Source organism: Sciurus vulgaris (assembly GCF_902686455.1).
Source record: "Sciurus vulgaris genome assembly, chromosome: 9".
In the NCBI taxonomy this organism is placed as follows: domain Eukaryota; kingdom Metazoa; phylum Chordata; class Mammalia; order Rodentia; family Sciuridae; genus Sciurus; species Sciurus vulgaris.
In genome coordinates, this window is record NC_136469.1 from 115,505,818 (window position 1) to 115,518,700 (window position 12,883).

Genomic DNA, 12,883 nt, shown 5'->3' on the forward strand with positions numbered 1-12,883 from the left:
AATTACCTTTTTTGTATTTTGTAATTGCATCAATCTGAGATTGACTGGAAATTTAAAAAAAAATTCCCTTCATCGCAGGCAGTCTAAGAGGCACTGAAATATAAAATCATCCTTCAAGGAAGCAATGTAAATGTAAAGCCATCTAGGGACAAAGAATGGCACCTCACCCAGCAAACTGTATGGGAAATATAGACATACTTTAAAAAGTATTTTGTTCACCTACAAAGTATTTTGTTCACCCTTAGGGTGGGGTAGATAGTTCACCGAAGATTTATCAGCAATGCTCTTCTGGTAAGTAAGTTCTACTTACTGGAGATAGTGAACCTTTCAACGACAGGCCCAGACAAATCCAGATCAGGTTGACAGTTCTGCTCGGTGCTTTGAAAGATTCAACTCATGTTCTGAGTCCATGCTTACTGCTACTGTCTGGCAATGATTAAGCTTCCTGTGGTGCTCTGCTGACTGGGCTGTATACAAGATACCATAGGCTGGTGGCTTATAAGCAACAAAAATTTATTTCTCCCACTTCTGGAGTCTGGGAAGTCCAAGATCAAGATGCTGACACATCTGGTGTTTGGAGAGTCCTCCATTTCTAGTTTATAGAAGTGCTTTCTTTTCATGTCTTCACATGGGAAGACATGAATGAGTTCCCTTGGATCTCCTTCATAAGGACACTAATCATATTCATGAGGGCACCACCCTCATGACCTCCTTATCTCCCCAATTCCCCACCTTGACGTATCGCCACATTCGAATTAGGATTTCAACACAGGAATGTTGGGGAGGCCTAAACTTGCAGTCCATTTCAAGGTGATAAGCATATATAGAGGTTGTGCTTCAAATTAGATTTTTTTTTTTTTTTTTTTTTTTGTCAAGTTGAAGAGAAGCTTAGGAAATGGAGGCCCAGAGAAATTCATGAATTATCAGTTACACAAGTACTTTTTGTTGGATTTAAAATTCAAATTCAAAATTTTGTTTGCACTTTTTAAGTTATAAATGGGTATTCTTAACATTATGAATTGATAAATTATTAGCTTGAAGTAATTAGATTTTAAACTGAATGACAGGAGTAACCTTTAGCATTCTGTAATGTTAAGGCCTGAAACATTCTAAAAAAGCATGTGGTAATAAACTTTCAATGGAAGCTGGATTCCTCATATCTGTGGAGTACAACTAGTGCCTTAATAAGTTGGATTTTCCCTCAAATTCCATATTTTTAACTACAGAGACTTAAGAATCGATAATTTGTGATTCATATTCTACAGATTTATCATGGCACAGTAAATAGAAAACTCAGTGTTAGAGGTCATGGAATCAATTTTTCTTTCTGGTACTTTTAGGCTATGTTACCTAAATCAAATGATTTAACATCTCTGAGCCTTGGTCTCCTTGTCACAAAAATGGAGATAATCCAGCTCAGCATCACTAGACTGATCCTAAAAGATGTCACCAAGTAGTCTGACAAAGAGAGAGATTGCCAGAATTTTATTGAATATTATTTTAATATCCATATGAGACAGTATGTGAATAAATAAATTATAACTTGTACCCACAGAACTCTAAGAACTTCAAATCTCAGCAGGAAGGTATTGGAATATTTAAAGCCAAAGAAATCCAAAAATGTAAAAGTGATCAAAGTGGATGAGGGTTTTAAACTTCTGAGAGTAGATAGAACCATTAGTTGATATATAAATGGAATCCAGCCAAGTGAACCATGTAACACCTATCTCACTTGCAGTTTGGAGTCACGGGCCCAGAAACCTCAAATAGGTTTAAGATATCAAAAAAAAAGACAAAAAAAAAAAAAAAAAGAAGAAGGAAATGCTCCATCTGGGTGACCAACAAAAATCCAGTCAACAGCTCCACCAGGTCACTCTGTAACCTCAAGCAAGCAAAGAAAGTATCGTAGAAAGGTAACCACTTCCCCACTCCAAATTATGAAGAAAAATGGAGATTTCTTAGCAAGTAAGCATCACTCATCCCTGGGAGAATTTAGAATTAAGAAGAGAAATGTACAAGAGAATAAAGTACTTGTGGTCTTTCTTTTCGGTTGCTAATAGCACAGCCTGGGTGAGTTATAAAGAAGTTTATTTTAGTTCATGATACTGGCCCAAGGTCGAGGGTTTACATCTGATGATGTCCTTCTTGCTGGAAGAGTCCTGAAGCAACACAAGCATCCAATGGTGAGAGACAGGGTTTGTGTCCTGGTCTCTCTCCTTAAAAAGTCTCAGGGATCTCATCCTGCCTACTGTATATCCCAATGGCCTCCTAAAGGCCCCACCTTTAAATAACAGAATCAGAATGTTTCCTCCTCTTCATACATCACAATATGGGATTAAATTCCCACATGAGTTTCAGAGAGGACAAATTATATTTGATCCATAGCACATTTCTGTGAATATTTTAATGTGCAAGAATCAGTACATATTTGGAAGGAAGGCAGATACACCATCCTTCCCTTCTCTGCCTTTCTCTCTTTTGGTCAGGGAGTTTTTCCTGGAAGGGTTGAGAGTCTTAACCTTGTCACTATCACTTCCTCTCACTGTGCTCTATAATAAATTTACTGACTTAAGACTCAATTTCCTCATCTACATGATTCTACTTACCTGGAGCGTCATTGGAAAGATTAGAACATACATGGAATGTTGGTACAGAACAGATGCTTAATAAATACTAGCTGCTCTAATTATGTATTGCTGAGCAATAAACCACTGCAAAACTTGGTGGTGTGAAACAATAACATTTTTATTAAGCTCATGAATTCCGTGGATCAGGTATTCAAAACTGGCAGAGGAGGGACAGCTCTTCTCCACATGTCTGGAGTCTCAACTGTGGGATTTGAATGCGAGATGGCTTCCTCACTTCTGCCCCAGGTGCCTGGACTGGGTTGGCCCAATGGTGAAGTCCTCTGGGATTGTCACTGGGGCACTTGCCTGTGGCCTCTTTTGGGCTTCTTTAGATCCCAGCAGACTCAAAGTAGTCAAACCTCTCACTGGCAGCTCATAGCTGCTGTTTAACATCAAAAGCTACCATGGCAGTTTTAAAACATGGCCTCAGATTCTTGGCACTCCTTCCATTAAAATGTCTCTGAGAGAGGGAATGCATAAAGTCTAAAAGTCTGCCATTACAATACAAGTAATGCAGTAGTAGTAGGAGTAACAGATAAAACTATCAGAATTCCTTGAGGTGGGTATTATGTGACTGGGAGATTTGAAGATTTTTAGGTCTGGATTCCTAATTGGTTTTGGTTTATAAAGATTCTTAGGTAGGTCTCTTCTAATCCCCTGCCTGCCCCTCCCATCCTATCTAATAACTTCTGTCTCCTGAGGCAGTTTTTGCCCCTACTCTGGCCAAGACCATTGGCAAGTTCAGCTCCTGCCCCTGCTAGTTCTTTGACTTCCTGATCCATGATCATTCTTAGCCAGCACTTTGACTTCTCTGTCTTCAATCCGGGCTGTCTGTTTTCTTCTGAGGCCACACTAATGAATGGTAGGGCAGGAAGAACAGGGAACCATAGAGATTTGCAAGAGATTGCCAAGAACATTGATTTGAGTGCAGATTGCTTGGCATTTACTTTAAGGTTAGCACCAAGTAAGACTGTGTATTTGTTTCTTAAAACAAAAATATCTTGAAGACACTGACAACTTTACTTGAGTCAGCATTATCATTTTACATATGTGCCCTCACACACATTTACATGTAATGGTTCTTTTAAGAAAAAATGCGGTTCTCATTTCTCTTTGTTCTGGTAGGCATCACTGGCTCACACCACAGTCTAGCTAACCAATGAAGGACATTCCTGTTGTGGCTTATAGAAGATCCAACAGCTTTAAAGTTAATGTATTTCTGTCTGCCTGCTAGACAGGAGGTGGAGGATAATAGGAATGTGGATAAGTTCATGGGCATCTGACCCTGCCACCTCCTGATCACTCTAAACACTCCTGACTCTGCCAGTCTTTCGTTTGGGGTGATTATTTTTTGTTTATCCAGAAGAATCAGGAGACACAGTGAATGAGGGTGTGTAAACCCGACACCCCATCTGAGTAAGAGCTCCGCTCTGCTGTACCCCAGCATTTTTCATCTGAATCATGTGGCGGTGGGGACCTAGAATTCCATAGGAACCTTTCCCCTTAGCTTTGCTTTTTTGTGTTCTCTTGGCACGCACCGATTTTACCTCTCAGCTTGTTAAGCGCCCTTGTTTGAAGCGCTCTCGTTTTACTTTGTAATTTTTATGGCATTTATAATTGAGCTTCATAAATTCTGCTCCTTCAATCCTGTGGACTTTTGGACATAGTGTCTCTGTTTGAAGTCAGGTTGAGAGGAGCTTCTTCACATAAACTTTTTACTTTAAGAGTCCTGGAATTTCTCTAGAAAACATGCGCTCGCTGAGTCAGAATGAAACCATTTCAGAATGCCTCCCTAAATTGGATATGAAGGAGAGCTAATATGTCCACGGGGCATGCTTGAGTAACTAAGTTAATTGCTGTTCAGTTAAGCACAGGGATTTTTTCTGCTGAGTGGACCGTGCAACCTAAAGACAACGACTGAACTGCTTGGAGATTTTCAGAAGCTTTGTATGTTGGAGTAGGAGTGGAGGGCTGGGACAGTCAAAACTACCAAAGGAGACCTGGATGGGGGGCAGGTGTTGGTGGGGGCACAGAAGGAAGAGACTGGAGAGAGAACAGAGTTCATCTGTTATGATTAAGCTGAGCTGAAAATCTCCCCATAAAATCCAGAGTTAGATTTTTAAACAAAATAGCCTTTTTGATTTAGAACTGTTTGGGGTTAAAGAGAAGTTGTGACACAGTACAGAAAGTTCCTGGATGCTCTGTCCTATTCCGACTCTCCCCTATTATTAACATCTTACATTAACAGAGTACATTTGCCACAATTAATGGATCAATATAGGTATGTATTATTAACTAAAGCCCAGACTTCATTTAGATTTCTTTGTTATTTTTTTCACCTAACGTCATTTTTCTGCCCCAGGATCCCATTCTGGACACCACATGACATTTAGCTGCCATGTATCATTGGACTCCTCTTGGCTAGGACAGTTTCTCAGAGTTTCCTTGTTTTTGATGACCTTGACAGTTTTGAGGAGTGTTGATTAGATATTTTGTAGAATGTGCCTCAAATTGTGATCTGGTTTTTTTTTTTTTTTTTTTTTTTTTTTTCATAATTAGATTGGAGCTCTGGGTTTGGGGAAGCAAGACTGCAAAGGTAAAGTGATACTGTCATCACCTTATGTCAAAGGTACATTCTGTCTGCATCACTTATTACGGTTGAAGCTGAACTTGATGACCTGTTTGTCATGTTCTCCACTGTTACCACCCTCTGTTATGGTTTGGATTTGAGGTGTCCCCCAGAAACTCCTATGTGAATGCAGGAATTTTTAGAGATAAAGTGACTGGATGGTGGGAGCTGAAACCTTTTCAGTCCATCCTAGTTTGTATGGCCTGACTCAGTGGTAACTGTGGGTAGGTGGGGCATGGCTGGAGAAGGGGGGTTACTGGGGGTGAGCCCTGGAAGGGTTGCTTTCCCTGTAGCCCCTTTACCCTCTCCTCTCTCTACTTCCTGGCTTCCAGGAGGTGAGCTGCTTTCCTCTGCAATGCCCTTTGGCTGAGATGTGCTGCTTCACTTTGGGCTCAGAGCAACGGAGTTGGCCATTTATGAACTGAGACTCTGAAACCTTGAGTCCCAAATAAACTTTCCTCCTCTAAGTTGTTCTTGTTGGATATTTTGGTCACGGTAATGAAAAAGTTGACTGACACACCTCCTTTCCATACTGTCACCTGGGAAAGTCACTATGTGTGACCCACACTTAAGGAATGGAGAGCTAATTCCACCTCCTTGAGGATGGAATACATAAATTATTTGGGGTTCTGCACAGGAGATTTGTCTCTTCTCCCCGTTTATCTGTTTCTTCAATACGAATATCAGTATGAACTTATGGATGTTTATTTGATATTTTGGGATATAGGTCAACATAAATTATTTTGTTTCTCCAATTGTTTTAGGTTAGTTGGCACCTGTATCCATTTGACATACCCTTAATTGTGTGTACGTGTGTGTGTGTTTGTGTGTGTGTGTGTGTGTGTGTGTTTGTTAGAATTTTCTTTCTGGCACTAAAAAATGCTCTGCTGTCATTTTGTGTATTTCTTGACCCATTCTTATTGAAGAATGGTATTAGAGGGCTGGGGAGATAGCTCAGTTGGTAGAGTGCTCGCCTCACAAGCACAAGGCCCTGGGTTCAATCCCCAGCACGGCGAAAAAAAAAAAGAGTGGTATTAGAAACCAAGATTTGATTGCTGGCTGTGCTCATTGCTGCTGGGATGTCATTGCTTTTGGGTCCTCTCAGATGACAAATCAAGAAGATGCACATGCATATGAAACTTTACACATACACATACACACATGTGTAACTGTCTGCTCTGCTTTGAATGTCCCTTTGAAAATGCTTGTTGAAATTTAATTCTATCTGAATAGTATTAAGATGTAGGGATTTAAGAGGTGATTAGGTCAGGAGGGCTCCACCCTTGTTTGTAGAGTTGCAATGTTATAAAAGGGCAAGTTGGATCCCCTCTCACCTTCTGTACCTTCTTATTTTCTACCATGTGATAACTCAACTGGAAGATCTTTGCCAGTTGTCAGCACCTTGATCTTGGACTTCCTGGCCTCTACAACTGGAATCAGTAATCTACTGATTATAAAATACCCAGTCTCAAGCATTCTGTTATAGCAGCAGAGTGGACCAAGACACTTTCTCCATATTAAGCTAAATATCATTTTATACTTGATCTCTTGCATCCTAATCCATTACCACATGGATGTGTCTAGACTCCTCCTCTTGATTACCTATAAATTCCCACTGAAATGGTGGGGAGCCATCCATTTATTAAACTGTTCTATCTCAGGATGCATATTTAGTAGCACCAGAATTGTGAACCTGTCCTCAGAAGAAAACCCCTTTTTGGTTAGAATACATATACAGTTTATTTTGCCTTTGTCTTACACACTTTGTGCACATTCAAAGTACTTTGGTCAGCGCCTTTCTCTCCTACCCTCTGCAGGGAAATTATTTCATGTATTTATAGTGCAGATAGTTTGTTTTGTCACATTCTGCATTCCCTGCCAAAGTACCTTATTCTCCTAAATGATGTTTAAAAATGTGCACGCATTAAGATTCACTTTTTTAAAAATATTTTTTTAGTTGTCAATGGACTTTATTTAATTTATTTATATGCGGTGCTGAATTGAACCCAGTGCCTCACAAATGCTAGGCAAGTGCTCTACCACTGAACCACGACTCCAGCCCAAGATTCACTCTTTGTGCTGTAAAGTTCTATGGGTTTTGACAAATGCCTGGTATCATGTACCCACCAAAGCAATATCATAAAGCATATTTCCACTGCCCTAAAAAAATCCCTGTTTTACCTATTCAACCATCCCTGGAAATTACTGCTCTTTTTGTGGTAGATAGAGTTTTGCCTTTTGAAGGTAGACTTGTTTTTGCCAGCAGATACACAGGGAAATATGTCAAACAAAATGCTGGATCTGGCTTGAGATGGATGGGAGACAAACAGCGAATGCCTTTGGGAGCAGAGATGTGGACCATTGTTGTAGGGATCATGTTCATGCTCAAAACAGAGTGGAACCCTCTATTCTTAGAGAGTTGTTTTAGTCCACACTGATTCAAGAACATTTTATTGAATACCTCTATGTTCTGGATACTAAGAAGACAATGAAGAACGTGGCAGTACTTTTGAAACATATGCTTTTATTTGTGAGTAGTAAAAATGGGGAAGTATTTTTCTTTTCCACCTAATTAAACATATAACTAACCTCTCCCACTGAAGACTTATGACTTATATTCTGCTTAGGATTATGGGCAAAGTTAAGAAATGTCTTTGAAAAAATAATGTATAAATGAATAGGAATTCATTTATGCTGGTCATCTCTGCATTTAAAAAGCATCAACCTGTATGTATCTACCACTGCGAGGCCCATCTGCATGGGAAGCACCCTAGACCATTGCATCTGGCCTGCCTTCTCATCAGACTATCCTATCCCTCTCTCTTTTTAAAAATTTGTTCTGATTAGTTATACATGACAGCAGAATGCACTTTGATACATCATACATAAATGAATAATGGATATCCTGTCCCTCTTAACCACCTTTCCCTCAAGCCAAGACTTGCCCTTCCTGAAATCAAGTCATGACCCAGTAAAATACTTGTGCAGTGCCAGGGTTTTCCATGTTAGCCCTAGGTCCCCACCCAGCCTGGAAAATGTACTCCCACGAGATCAGCACCTGACTCTCAAAGCACTCCTCCCATGGCGGGGTTACCCTCATGCCATATTTCCAGTGCAGCCCCGAGGGATACACAGGAAGTGGAAGAACAGAAGCCCAGCCTTCTCCAGGGGGAAACAAGACCTCTGCCAGGAGTCCGAGGAAAGCTGGTTTTCTCTGGGCAAATTCCCACACCCGCTCCTGCCTCTGGGCGAGTGTAGGCTAGGGCTCTGGCTGGGTAGCTGGAGTTTCACCACAAAGGGAAACTGTTCAACATTTCTTAACAATGGGCATTCGGGTGCCTGGAGCAAGAGGGTTCTCTCTTTAGGGTTTTTTGTTTTGTTTGTTGATGGATAAAGACCCAAGTTCATGAGTTCCAGTTTTAATAAACTCTGCTGTCACTGGTCCTTGTGAGGAATTGCCGGAACTCCACAAGGTCAGCTCAGGTGGGACTAGACAATGGGTAGTTTGTGCAATTGTTGATTGAACATGCTTTTAGGGCAAGAGAGAAGGCCGGTGGGGAACACTGCAATGAATCGGACACTGAAGCACCCACCAGAAGCACGGTTCTCTTAAGGGCTCAGAGCACATGCCTGGGAGCAATTTTATTCCAAGTTGTTCCCTCAGGCAGAGCAGCAGCACAGGTGGAGATGAAAACATGGATTCAGAAGTGTGGCTCTCCCCTTCAGCAGAAGTTACGTCATCCTACTGTGCCTTGTCTGTAAAATGGAGATAATTACAGCATCCTGTCATAGATTTAGGGGGTATTAAACAAATTTAATTTAGGACACAGTTATTGCATAGAATTACTGGTATGCAGTAAGTACAGAAAAATATTTACCATTATTAAGTAGTATTTACTATGTACCTAGCTAAAGTTTTTTTTTTTTCATTATATAATCCAGTGATGATACAACTTTATACAACTTTATGAGACAGACACCATGATTACTACCAATTTAAAGATGGGTAAAGGGACTTAGATTATGGAACTTGCCCAAGGACACAGGGAGTGGCAGGTGATTACAAAGTCCCTGTCGTCCACTGTTGTTGTATCTGAGTAGATATCAATGTTTCATGGAAACTAAAAACTCTTAGGTGCTGGCATTTGTGTCAGAAAGGGTCTTGGAAGGTTATCACATGACCCTAACAAAACTGTCATTTGAAACTTAACAATTTTGAGACACCACTGATTTTATGAAGTATTCTGATCTTGGGGAGGTTCCAATGTGAAAAATAAATGTGTATTCATAGATGCTAAAACTGATAAGCTGGGGTAGTGTTATGAACTTTAAGTACTCTCTCTGAGTCAGGTGTGGAAGGTATTCACACATTTTAATGTATTTTAGTCATCATAACAGATCCATGAGGTAAGAACTACTGCTATTTTTATTTTCTGGGTGAGGAAGAGAGACAACTAGACGTTAAATAACTTGGGTAGTTTCCATAGCCAGCAGAAGGTTCCGAACTTGATCCCAAACTGCTTCCAAAGTCCATGCTCCTTGACTACCATAACCTTGTGGTTTGACATTGTGGAAGTCAAGCACACAGAGCCACACAGAAGGAATGATTCGAACAAAATCCTAGAGGCCAGAAGGTACAAGATGAGCCAAAAGAGGATTTCCGCTTACTGAGGGGATAATTGGGGGAAAATGGGAGAAGGGTGGGAATCTGAATGTCAAGGACTCCAGATGGATCCAAGAGAAAGGTAAAAAGCTGGAGATCTCAGTGTGTTCATGTGCTGCAGTGTCTAATGTGTGCACACATACTAATCCCTCTACACCACAATTATCACAAGGGACTGGGAGCTTTTCTTAGGCAGAAAGGTAAGAAAACATTGTGAATGTTTATATTAACACATTTAATTAAACAATGATGCCTGTTTGACAACCACTACATTATTCTATTAGTCTTTAAGAGGGAAAGGGGCAAACAATCTTAAATGTTTGTTATATTTTCAGCTATTCTGTGTGGAGGTGTTATAATTATGATTTTTACTATCTTCTCTTTATTTTTATTTTATGTTTTGCCTTTTCCAAATCCAACTTTTTTTTTTTTTTTCTTGGAGACAGGGTCTTGTTAAGCTGTCCAAGCTGGTCTCAACTTGCCAACCTTCCCGCCTCAGCCTCCTGAGTAGCTGGGGTTATGGGCATACACCACCACGTTCAACTAGGGTATATTACTTTCATAATCATAAAAATGATGCTTATGCAAAACATGCCCTTTATCTAGGCAGCCACGCATTCTATCTTATTTGCAATATTTTGTAAGGATCTTCGATTACATCATGATAAATGTCTTACATCTATTGGCACAGCATCTTTCCTCTAAGGAGCTTCGACTTCATCTGTTCAGGCCTCATCAGAATCCTCAGGGATGCTCCTGCCACGCACTGGGAGCTGTGTAGAACAGAAGATGCACAAGCTGGCAGACATTCCCCTATTTGAGAAACTGAAAAATGTGGCTCTGGGGATCCGCAGTGATTCATCCAGGGCTAAGCAGAGAGTACAAGAACTGGGATGAGTCCCAAGAAGTCCCAAGTTCTAGTTGAATAAAGCAGATGTCTAGACACGGTGTGCAGAATGTCCACAGCAGAGTGAACTGATAACTCAGAGACAGCCAGTCCCAAAGACTGACCTGTTAGAGTCAACTCTTTGTCACATTGACCAAAATACCAGACAAGAACAACTCTGAGGATGGAAAGTTTATTTGGAGCTCATGGTTTCAGAGGTCTCAGTCCATAGACAGCAGATTCCATTGCTCTGAGCCCAGGGTAAGCCAACACACTGTGGCAGAAGGTGTGGTGGAAGAAAGCATCTCAGGAAGTGGCAGCCAGGAAGCAGAGAGCTCTTCTCATCAGAGACAAAAGATAAGCCCCAAAGGCACAGCCTCAGTGATCTGTTTCCTCCAGCCACAGCCTACCTTCCTACCGTTACTATCCAGTTAATCCAGGTCAGTGGATTAAGCCACTGATTAGGTCACAACTTTCACAATCTAATCATTTCACTGCTGAATATTTTTGCATTGTCTCACACATGAGCTTTTGGGGGACAACTAACTCATCTAAACCATAACATGACCACATCTGCAGTGCAATGTGTGACCTTTTGCAGGAAAATGGCTAAAATGAAAACGGAGAAAATATTTTTCTGTCTTCCAGTACAGGGTTACCTGCTGGAAAATCTTCCATTTTATTTATGGTTAAGATAGCACAATCAAAGAGCCCCACTGTATTTAGATTGACATATGTTAATAAATTGATATCTCTAATAGGGCTAGAATTCTAACAGTTTTCTTATGATCTTAGTATTTTAAAAATTAGATACAAACTTGACTTCCATTTATGATATAGCGAAGAAGTGAAGAATTATTTGTTTGAATTCTTGGATATAGCATTGTTGACTTCCTGTTAATTATATTTTTTACTTTCCAAGTCCCTAGGAATTCTTGGTTTTATTTTGTTAAATAACTTATATTAGAATTTATCATGGAAAACTAGAATATAAGTGGGTTAAAATAATTTTCATATCTTGTTTGAGAAGATAATATTCAAACATGGATCCATCTGAGTCTGAGCGGGCCTCCACTATACATTCAAATTATATGAAGACATTTTTCTTATTTTGTGAAACTTAGAAGTGAGTCTCTATAGTTCTAGTAAATGAAGTACAATAAAGATTTTCTTGGAAGCCTAGTTCTGTGCTTACCTTCAGATAATGCTCTTTGGTGGGGTTTTTGTAGCACATAAGTTTATTCTTATGAATAAAACTGAAAAATGCCCATAGTCAGACATTTAAGAAAATTGAAAAGTGCAATTGTGAATTATATGTATTTTTCTGATTTGAGCAAAGTATGTTCAGTAATTCAGCACTTCCCCTTCATTATTGATTACATGCTGTCAGTGTGGGTGCTCCCATGGGTCTTTCTCATCAATAATTAACAGTAGAAAGGGACGGGATTGATCTAGGGTTTGGAGATGATCCTTTTATGTCAATTTAATGACCTAGCTGCAGATATTGGAGGCAGAAACTAGTATAATATCTATAACACCAGAGGTGCCAGCGGTCCTCTTGGTAACACTTGTGTGCTAACTTCTTAATGACCATGCTTTCTTAGAATGGAAAATTAGAGAAACTCATCCATGCATGGAAATCAGTTTCGGTTTATGGTCCCCGCTTTTCCTTCGGGCCCTTCCTCCTCCCCTTATTCAAGTGATCTTAACCACTCTAGCCAACCCCTTTGACTTCCCTTGTGTCTTACCATGTCTTACTTATATGGAAAATACTCTTCCATTATTTAATTAGCTCATCATTTTCCAGCTTTCAGGTACACTGTTCTCCCTTCTCTTCCCATATGATGGCACCTCTGAAATGGATTCTTGGCTCCCATTGGAATTCCATAGTTCACTCCTCATTTAGACACTAAGATTTGCTCCTTTGGTACGAATCCTGATCCTGTGACCATTACAACAAAGTCAGATGCCTGGTCATCAAGCCAGGCATTGGCGATACAATGACATACAAAAAAACCTACATCATCTTTGCTCGCAAGAACTTGCTGTCTGCTTTGTTGGGCTGCTTACTAATCAAA

The 12,883-nt window shown here is 40.1% G+C and overlaps 1 long non-coding RNA gene across 1 annotated transcript; it reads left to right on the forward strand.

The window, feature by feature from the left end:
- Nucleotides 1–9,853: 9,853 nt before the first annotated feature.
- LOC306669180 lies at nucleotides 9,854–11,951 on the forward strand. The gene is made up of 3 exons (XR_013766047.1): nucleotides 9,854–10,001; nucleotides 10,366–10,467; nucleotides 10,611–11,951. It is a non-coding gene; the product is annotated as an uncharacterized lncRNA (long non-coding RNA).
- The last annotated feature ends 932 nt before the right edge of the window (nucleotides 11,952–12,883 follow it).